The sequence below is a fragment of the Chelonia mydas genome, chromosome 6 (assembly GCF_015237465.2).
Source record: "Chelonia mydas isolate rCheMyd1 chromosome 6, rCheMyd1.pri.v2, whole genome shotgun sequence".
NCBI lineage: Eukaryota > Metazoa > Chordata > Testudines > Cheloniidae > Chelonia > Chelonia mydas.
Genome location: NC_051246.2, coordinates 60104001 through 60112173, shown reverse-complemented (window position 1 = coordinate 60112173; position 8173 = coordinate 60104001). Strand labels below are relative to the sequence as shown.

Below are 8173 nucleotides of genomic sequence, written 5' to 3'. Positions count from 1 at the left end.
AGGGTGTCCTACTGGACAGAGCACTGAACTAGGCTTCAGGAGACCAGAGTTCTGTTCCCAGCTCTGCTGCTGAGTGACGTTAGGCAAGTCACCTCACTGTACCTCATTTTTCCCATGTGTAAAATGGGGATAATGATACTAGCCTCCTTTGTAACATGCCTGGAGCTCTACTGATGAGAAGCAATATACAAAATCTACATGGTATTATTAATTACCCCCAGCCTTATTTAGCTGTGTCAGTGGCCAGGTGAAGTGCTGGATTTGAACTGGTGCGTGATGCCCTCTAGTGACGACACACATGAGAAGGAGCTTTTGTGAGCTACAGCTCACTTCATTGGATGCATGCAGTGGAAAATACAGTGGGGAGATTTTATATACACAGAGAACGTGAAACAATGGGTGTTACCATACACAGTGTAACGAGAGTGATCAGGTAAGGTGAGCTATTACCAGCAGGAGAGAAAAAAACAACAACAAAAAATCTTTTGTAGTGATAATCAAGGTGGGCCATTTCCATCAGTTGACAAGAACGTGTGAGGAACAGTGGGGGGAGTAAACATGGGGAAATAGTTTTACTTTGTGTAATAACACATCCACTCCCAGTCTTTATTCAAGCCTAATGTAATGGTGTCCAGTTTGCAAATTAATTCCAATTCAGCAGTCTCTCGTTGGAGTCTGTTTTTGAAGTTTTTTTGTTGAAGAATTGCAACTTTTAGGTCTGTAATCGAGTGATCAGAGAGATTGAAGTGTTCTCCGACTGGTTTTTGAATGTTATAATTCCTGACGTCTGATTTGTGTCCATTTATTCTTTTTATGTAGAGACTGTCCGGTTTGGCCATTCCCCATGTTTATTTCCCCCCCCGCCCCCCAACTGTTCCTCACGCGTTCTTGTCAACTGATGGAAATGGCCCACCTTGATTATCACTACAAAAGGTTTTTTGTTGTTGTCTTTTTTCTCTCCTGCTGGTAATAGCTCACCTTATCTGATCACCCTCATTATAGCGTGTATGGTAACACCCATTGTTTCATGTTCTCTGTGTATATAAAATCTCCCCACGGTATTTTCCATTGCATGCATCTGATGAAGTGAGCTGTAGCTCACGAAAGCTTATGCTCAAATAAATTTGTTAGTCTCTAAGGTGCCACAAGTGCTCCTGTTCTTTTTGCGGATACAGACTAACACGGCTGCTACTCTGAAACATGAGAAGGATGCACACTTGGGTGATTGTTCTTGAGACCAGTCTGCTGTTTTGGCAATGCTTGCTGCCTTACAGAAATATAGCCCAAAGAGAGGGCAAGAACCTAGTGCAATGACCCAGCCTGTCCCCTTGCTCCCCCCCATGTTGGTAACTGCACTTGCCACATATGGGAATTGAAACGGCTTCTGCAAGGGTTGCTGGAGCACTGGAGACACAGACTTCACAGAAGCTTCCATAGCAGTGGGGGTTGAGGGGGGTGGACAAAATGGGTTGTGGAAACCTCATTTTGCTGCCTGCTGGGAGTTCCTGTGGGGTCCCCGTGAAGGCTACACCTTGGTGAGGAGTCAATCAACGCAGTAATGGTGTCTCTAGCAGAGGCCCCATCCTGCAGCTCATGGGGACTGCAATAAATGAAGGGTGGGGGGTAACTCCCTTTTATGGACACCCAGCCAGCCAGTTAGCTATAAAATCCCTGTTAGTAGCTGCTCTCTACTTGCTTTACCTGTAAAGGGTTAAAAAGTCCATAGGTAAAAGGAAGGGAGTGGGCACCTGACCAAAAGAGCCAATGGGAAGGCTAGACCTTTTTAAAATTGGGAAAAAACTTTTCCTTTGTCTGTCTGTGTTGTTCTCTTGGAGAGCAGAGACAGGGCTGGAACTATGCTGTAAAAACTTGTGCCAGGTATGAAAATCATCAGATTGTGACTAGAAACTACTTATTTGAAACCCCAGATATGTAAGTAGATCAGGAAATGTCTAGGAAGACATGATTAGGTTTCTCTATTTCTTTATGGCTTGTGGACTCTGCTAACCTCGGGTGCTTTTGTTTTGCTTGTAACCTTTAAGCTGGACCTATCTTGATGTTTAATTTTTGTAATTGTTTTTTTAAAATCTAGCAAAAAGCCTAAATTCCAAATGTATTTCCTTTATTTTTTGTTTTTACCTTTTTAAAATTTAAATTTTAAAATTTACCTTTTTTTAAAAACAGGATTGGATTTTTGTGCCCTAAGAGGTTGTGCCCATGTTGTTTAATTAGCTGGTAGCAACAGCTGATTTCCTTTGTTTTCTTTCTCAGCTCTTCCGGGGGTGGTAGTGGTGTGGGTGTGTGAAAGGGCTTGAGGGTACCCCATGGGAAAGAATTCCCATGTGCGCCTTCCTGGGTTCTCAAAGGGGTTTTTGCACTCGGGTAGTGGTAGCATCTACCCATCCAAGGTCAGAGAGAAGCTGTAAACTTGGGAGTTTAATACAAGCCTGGAGTGGCCAGTATTAATTTTTAGAATCCTTGCGGGCCCCCACCTTCTGCACTCAAAGTGCCAGAGAGGGGAATCAGCCTTGACAGGGACCTTCTCACATGAATAGTTTTAAAACAGCCTTCACTCTGAGCTTGTTCAAACAGAGGGGACTTTAAATATTAAATGAACTCCTCCTCCTCATTGCTTTCTGCTTCCCAGGGGTATTTTTTTCAGTTTGGACAAGAAGAATAGATTGCTCAGGTTTCTCATTTATTTCCAGCCGGTTTCCCATTCTGAGTCTCATGCGCTAGCCCAGTGCTGCAATGCTCGACCGCACACACAGCAGAGGAATGTTAAAATACTTGATCTCTGATTTCCACTGGAATTTTTAAGAGTTAATGGAAACGTTTCCATTTTTGTACAAATCCCAGACTGAGTCAAACAGAGCCTAAAATGCCACCTTAAACAAACTGCACAACATCAGCTTTGGAGCAGTCTAGGACAGCTGCAGGACCTTGGAAGCACGGAACTTCGAGTTTCAAAGGACTATTATATTGAGATGTGCTAAACCTGATGGGACCAGGGATTAGTCAATCTTCTGTATCTATAAATGTTATGTGTTCCTTTGGGAGCTGGGGATTGTATTCTAGCTCCAAGTGGGAGGGTTACCAAGCTTCTCCCAGGAATCAGAAGTAGAGGGGGGTAATTACTGCAGATCCCAGGAGAGCTAAAAGAACTCTAAAGAAGTCCCATCTCCTGGGGAGAGTTGCATATACTGGCTCAGATTGGGTTCAAAAAGGCCCAGCAGACAAAGAAAGGTCTTGGGTGTAAGGGGTCAACCTGAAGTAGCTGAGGGGTCCCTCATTTTGATCCAAAAACTGACATGAGATGGTAATCAAGAGAGTAACCCTGCTGGAAGGGACTGACAGGAACCTGCCAAGGTCTCCCTGTGGAAGAGCAGTGGCTGGGGGTAGACTGTTTATTGCTTTAGGATGTGTTTTCTCTGCAATGCTTTTGTCCTTGTGCTGGGTTTTGTGAATGCTGACTGGACACTGGTTATCGGGGCAGTGGACCTGGGGTGGGGGGTGGTAGTAGGGGCTAGCACCCCTGCAATGGGGGCTGGTCTATGTTTCTATCCTTGTGCATTGTTTCATTACACATGCTGGGAACCAATGTTCCCTGTAAATTGTGTGCACCATGCATGGAGACAGGGAAGGAGACAAGAGTGGGACCCAGAGAGGCTGCAGTGGCTTTTGTGGTGCCTGGGATCAGGCTGGGGAGCACGTATGAACCAGGGTGATTGTGTTGGGGCTGGGAACAACCAATGAGAGAGACACAAACAGCAGGGACCCCCCCCCCCATCCCAGCATGCAGCCAACTGCCCCCCCCGCTGAGTCTCAGTAGCTCCCCCAGACTCCCCATGCTAGAGCACCCACTCCATTCCCCCACACTCAATGTGAGCTTCTGCTGCTAATCATTGTCCCTTGTGAGAGAGCCAAGCTCAGGTGCTGGAGTAAGGTCAGCCTCCACCTCAGACACACACCAGTTTGCATGCATGCAGGCAAACAAACCTGTGAACGCATAGTTATGTGTCCTATACACACTCTTTTCCCCCTGTGTACACTCCTACCTGGTGCACATGCACAGACATCCACTGACACATTCACCTCTCTCTTCTATGTTGTGGAAGCAATTTACCTTCTTGCTGTTTACACCATTCTTTTAAATTTAATTTTGTGAGAGTGAGACACTAATGGGGGAGCAGGAGCCAGGTACAATGCAGACAGGCTCAGCATAAGCTTTCCATGAACAGCTCTGCCAATGCACCTCAATCCTGACCTGCACCTGGGGCTCAACCATTCCAGCCCTAGGCTCCCCACACTCAGCTCTACTCAAACACCTGCTTGCTGTTCCAGCTGGGCCCTTCCTACATAGCCCTCAACCCTGATCCACTGTACACCCTGCTGCTCCAGTTCTGGGTCCCCACGTGAAGCTTTTCTGAGGCACCTCAGTCCTGACCTGCAACACCTTCGTCTATGCCAGTCATGGGCTTCTTCTGGGTAAATGCCAGTTACACTAAATTTCATAGTGGATTTGGAGGGCAGACAAATGTACACCGGAGACTAGGCTGAGACCCGGCAAACTTGTTCCATTTGTAGCCCAACCACAGTTTGAGCTAAGCCCCAGAGACTTATACCCCAGGCAGGTTATGCCCCCCATCCTCCCATCTCTTCTCAAGCCCTGTATTGGCAATAGTAGAAGCTTTTCTGCACCATTTATCATAAAGGCCTTGATTAAACAATTTCCCCACAGATCATTAGGCAGCTCCCAGGAATAACTCAAGGAATATTTGCATTTAACGTAGCTTTAATCTCCCCGCAACTCCAGGCATTGCCAATCTTGACTCTTCTTCTTACTGTAGATCTCAGCCTGGAATGTCTGAAGGATGCAAGGCAGGAAAGGGGGCATGAGGACTCTGTCTCTTTAGGAGAGGACCCTCGCGTTCCTTGGCCTTAGCCTGGGAGGAGAGGTTTGGGCCAGGCATGCTGCCTGCTGCTGGCCATACTCTGGTTGTCTCACAGCAGCGGCAGCCCTGCTAATTTAGTTTCTATTCCAGACAAGCTATAGCAAATAACCTGTTTCCTTCTGATCTGATTTGCAGCCAACAAGCTGCTGTGGCCACAGCTCCAGGTTCCTCCCCAGCAACTGAGTGATTTTGCATGTGCTTTGAATCCTGCATAACCGGCGCTACCATCTGGGAGGGGAAAATTGGGATTAACAGCAACAAAATGACAGAGGAGCAAAGCAACCCACCTTATCCCCCCTCCAACAGCTTTCCAGTTTGTTGTATGGACAGCAGTGGGAATGTATGGTTATAAAAGGGAAGGCATGAGATAGGCCCTAGGTGCTGTGTAAAACCCTTGCCAAGCTCTGCCAACATGACTGAATCCTGACCCACAGCACACACGCTGCTATTTTGGTCCCAGGCATCCCCCCACAACTTTGCCAATGTCCATTACTCGTGTCCGACAACACATCTGCTATTCTAGCCCTGGACTCCCCACCCAGCTCTGCTAAAGCTTGTCAAGCCTGACCTGCAGCCCTGCCATTATTCCAATCTCAGGTGTTGCCTGAGCAATGGCTTCCAATTAAGTCAATCTGTGATTCACACAGTTATACTAGAAACCAGGCTAAGACCCAGTAAACTCATTTCACCCATGAATGATCTAAAGAAGATTTGTATGCAGGCCACCCTGGCTGAAACACAAACTCATTAGCACCACTCTCCCAGGTCTCTTCCTCTTCTCAGGAAACTTAGGGTCTCAGCTGGGTTTTCTAGGGGCAGCAGAGACAACACAATGGAAAATTGGATTCTGACCCCTATGGGTTTGTTTCTTCCACACAGACTGCTGCAGAGCCAAGACTAACTGAGAGCACATCCCTGGCTGCAGCCATTCCAATTAATGTCCTGCTTGCTTTAGCAATTACCTGCCAGTGGCTCACAGCCCACTTACAGATGGAGATCAGCTGTCAGGGTTTAGAACAGGCAAAGTGAAGAGCAAACAGGCAGGGCACTCTTCTCCAGAAAAGCCCTAAGCTCCAGCGAACCAGGCTCTCCCCTCTGACAGGGGGTCTGTGCATGGGGGAGAAAGCACTAGGGAATGGTGGGAATAAGCCTCTCATATTAGCAACACTCGCATGCTGTGTGGGTTGCAGAAACAGGAAAGATACACTCCTATCTCTGATGGTAACGCTGAGTAGGAAGTGGTCCCCATCCCCCAGTCACAGAATTGTTAGATCCAGATGGAGTTGGTGTGCCTGGCCCTGTTGGTAAGGTAGAGGGCTGGCGGGGCTAGGAAAGCTGTTGGGACCAGGGCTGATTCTGTGGTGATGTCAGACATGCGCTTTGTGCAGCCTTTTAAGTACACCCAGGAAAGGATGTTACAGACCCCTGCCAGGGCTGAGTGCTTCCCAGGCAGATGATGATGCTAGACAAATATTTGTAGAAGTAAACAACAGACAGACACAAACTGCTCTCTGCATTGGAAAACTACACCCTTCTGAAAAATGGTATCAGCACAGTGTAGCAATATGGTGCACCCTTTAGTGGGGATTCTAGGTATAGTTCTTCTTAGAACAGGATATACTGCTCAGAATCTTTGCAGGCAGCCAGTAGGTATCCAGTATTACCAATACTAAGCACTAAAAAGACAGGGCATTAGGCACCCTGAATTCCTCAGGTTGGCTTAAAAATAATGATCAAGGAGTTGAGTTTTTATGATTTACCTTCTGGTTTCTGAGTCTCCAGAGTACACTCACTCAGGTCATATTTTCAAGCTTTTCTCCGCAGCCACAACCATGAGGGCTAGAAACTTAGCTTTCATTAAAAACAACAACAACAAAAAAAACCAGATTCTCACATGCACATACCCACAGCATCTGGGGCTTCAGAAAAGACTCCAAATATCGTGAGAGTTGGCAACACCATCTGCGTTTCCACAGTGCGTAGCTGACATCAAACTTCAAGCTCTCTGTCCTGAATCCCACACGTCCCTTGTACTCTGATCCCTTCCCATTGTTTCTGCTTGTCTCCCCACCCTTCTCACTAGCCCCTTCGCAAGCACTGTCTGCATTGCACTTGCAGACCAGGCCTTGTATGATCAGGTGAGTTCTGTTAATATATCTGTAGATTCAAAGTCAACCTAGCTCGCTATGGAAATATTACAGGGAGCTGAAACCCTGCAGCAAAGCACTGCCCCAGACTGCTAAACATAATTACAGCAATTCTAAATTAGTTGAAGTATTAACACAAAAGGAAGTTACAAAGGCAAATGCTATTCCACAGGTGATGCATAAATGTCGCCAGCATTCTCCAGTGACTACATGTACCAGCTGCAGTGACTTTAACGCCGATTTAAATGACCACAAAGCAATTTCCTTAAAATTTCATCTAAAACTGTTACTAGACTTCAGTTTTAAACAAGTTACAATTGTTTCCATTAGTATTTGCTTCATACTTTTCAGAGCACTAAATTCAGTCAGAACATTTTCCTTTCTGGAATTTTGTGCTGAAGCTTTTTTGCTGAAACCAAAAAAACCCTCACTTTTCTAAAGTCATAGTTTATAATTGCTGTTTAAGCTTTACATCATCTCTACAGATCATCATAACAAGGAGAGTTTAACTAGAAGGGTTACACATTCACAGATCTCCCAGCTCAAACCCCTACAGCAGAGTGCTTTGTGGTCACCTGAACTATTGATCTGGAAACAGAGAGTGTCAGATTTAAAGAGATAGAATATGAACTATCTAGAGCCCTGGTATTTTACTCACCTTTGTGTGGAGCTAACTTTTAAAAAAAATATAGCCTAAATTTCTATTGAAGGAATACTGCAGCATACAACACCACATTAAAGTTCTACATCTGTCCTTTCCTCAGGGCAGGGACCTTATCTGTATTTGCTAAGCATGGCTGGTACAATCCCATGGCTTCAACATCACCAAGCTCATGGCACCACCTGGAGGCGGCTTGTGTTTCTGTTTGGTGACTGTGAATGAGCAGTGATGGGAAGTATCTGGGGCTGACTTTGGTCAATCAAACTTGCAAACAGCTGTACCATCTCAGGCTGTGGTCTTGTTTGATCACAAGCAGAGCAGAATCAGGCTAGGTGTGTGGATGAGAGATCTATGAAGAATGACCAGACGCTGCAGGAAGTGGTACTGGGAATTCAGCAGGGAATGCTGTT

General features: G+C 46.0%; 1 long non-coding RNA gene across 1 annotated transcript; it reads right to left on the bottom strand.

Annotated features, from left to right (window-relative positions):
- Window positions 1-4831: 4831 nt before the first annotated feature.
- LOC122466438 lies at window positions 4832-6988 on the bottom strand. The gene is made up of 3 exons (XR_006291917.1): window positions 6850-6988; window positions 5918-6062; window positions 4832-5183 (listed from the first exon to the last, which is right to left on the bottom strand). It is a non-coding gene; the product is annotated as an uncharacterized LOC122466438 (long non-coding RNA).
- Between the last annotated feature and the right edge of the window lie 1185 nt (window positions 6989-8173).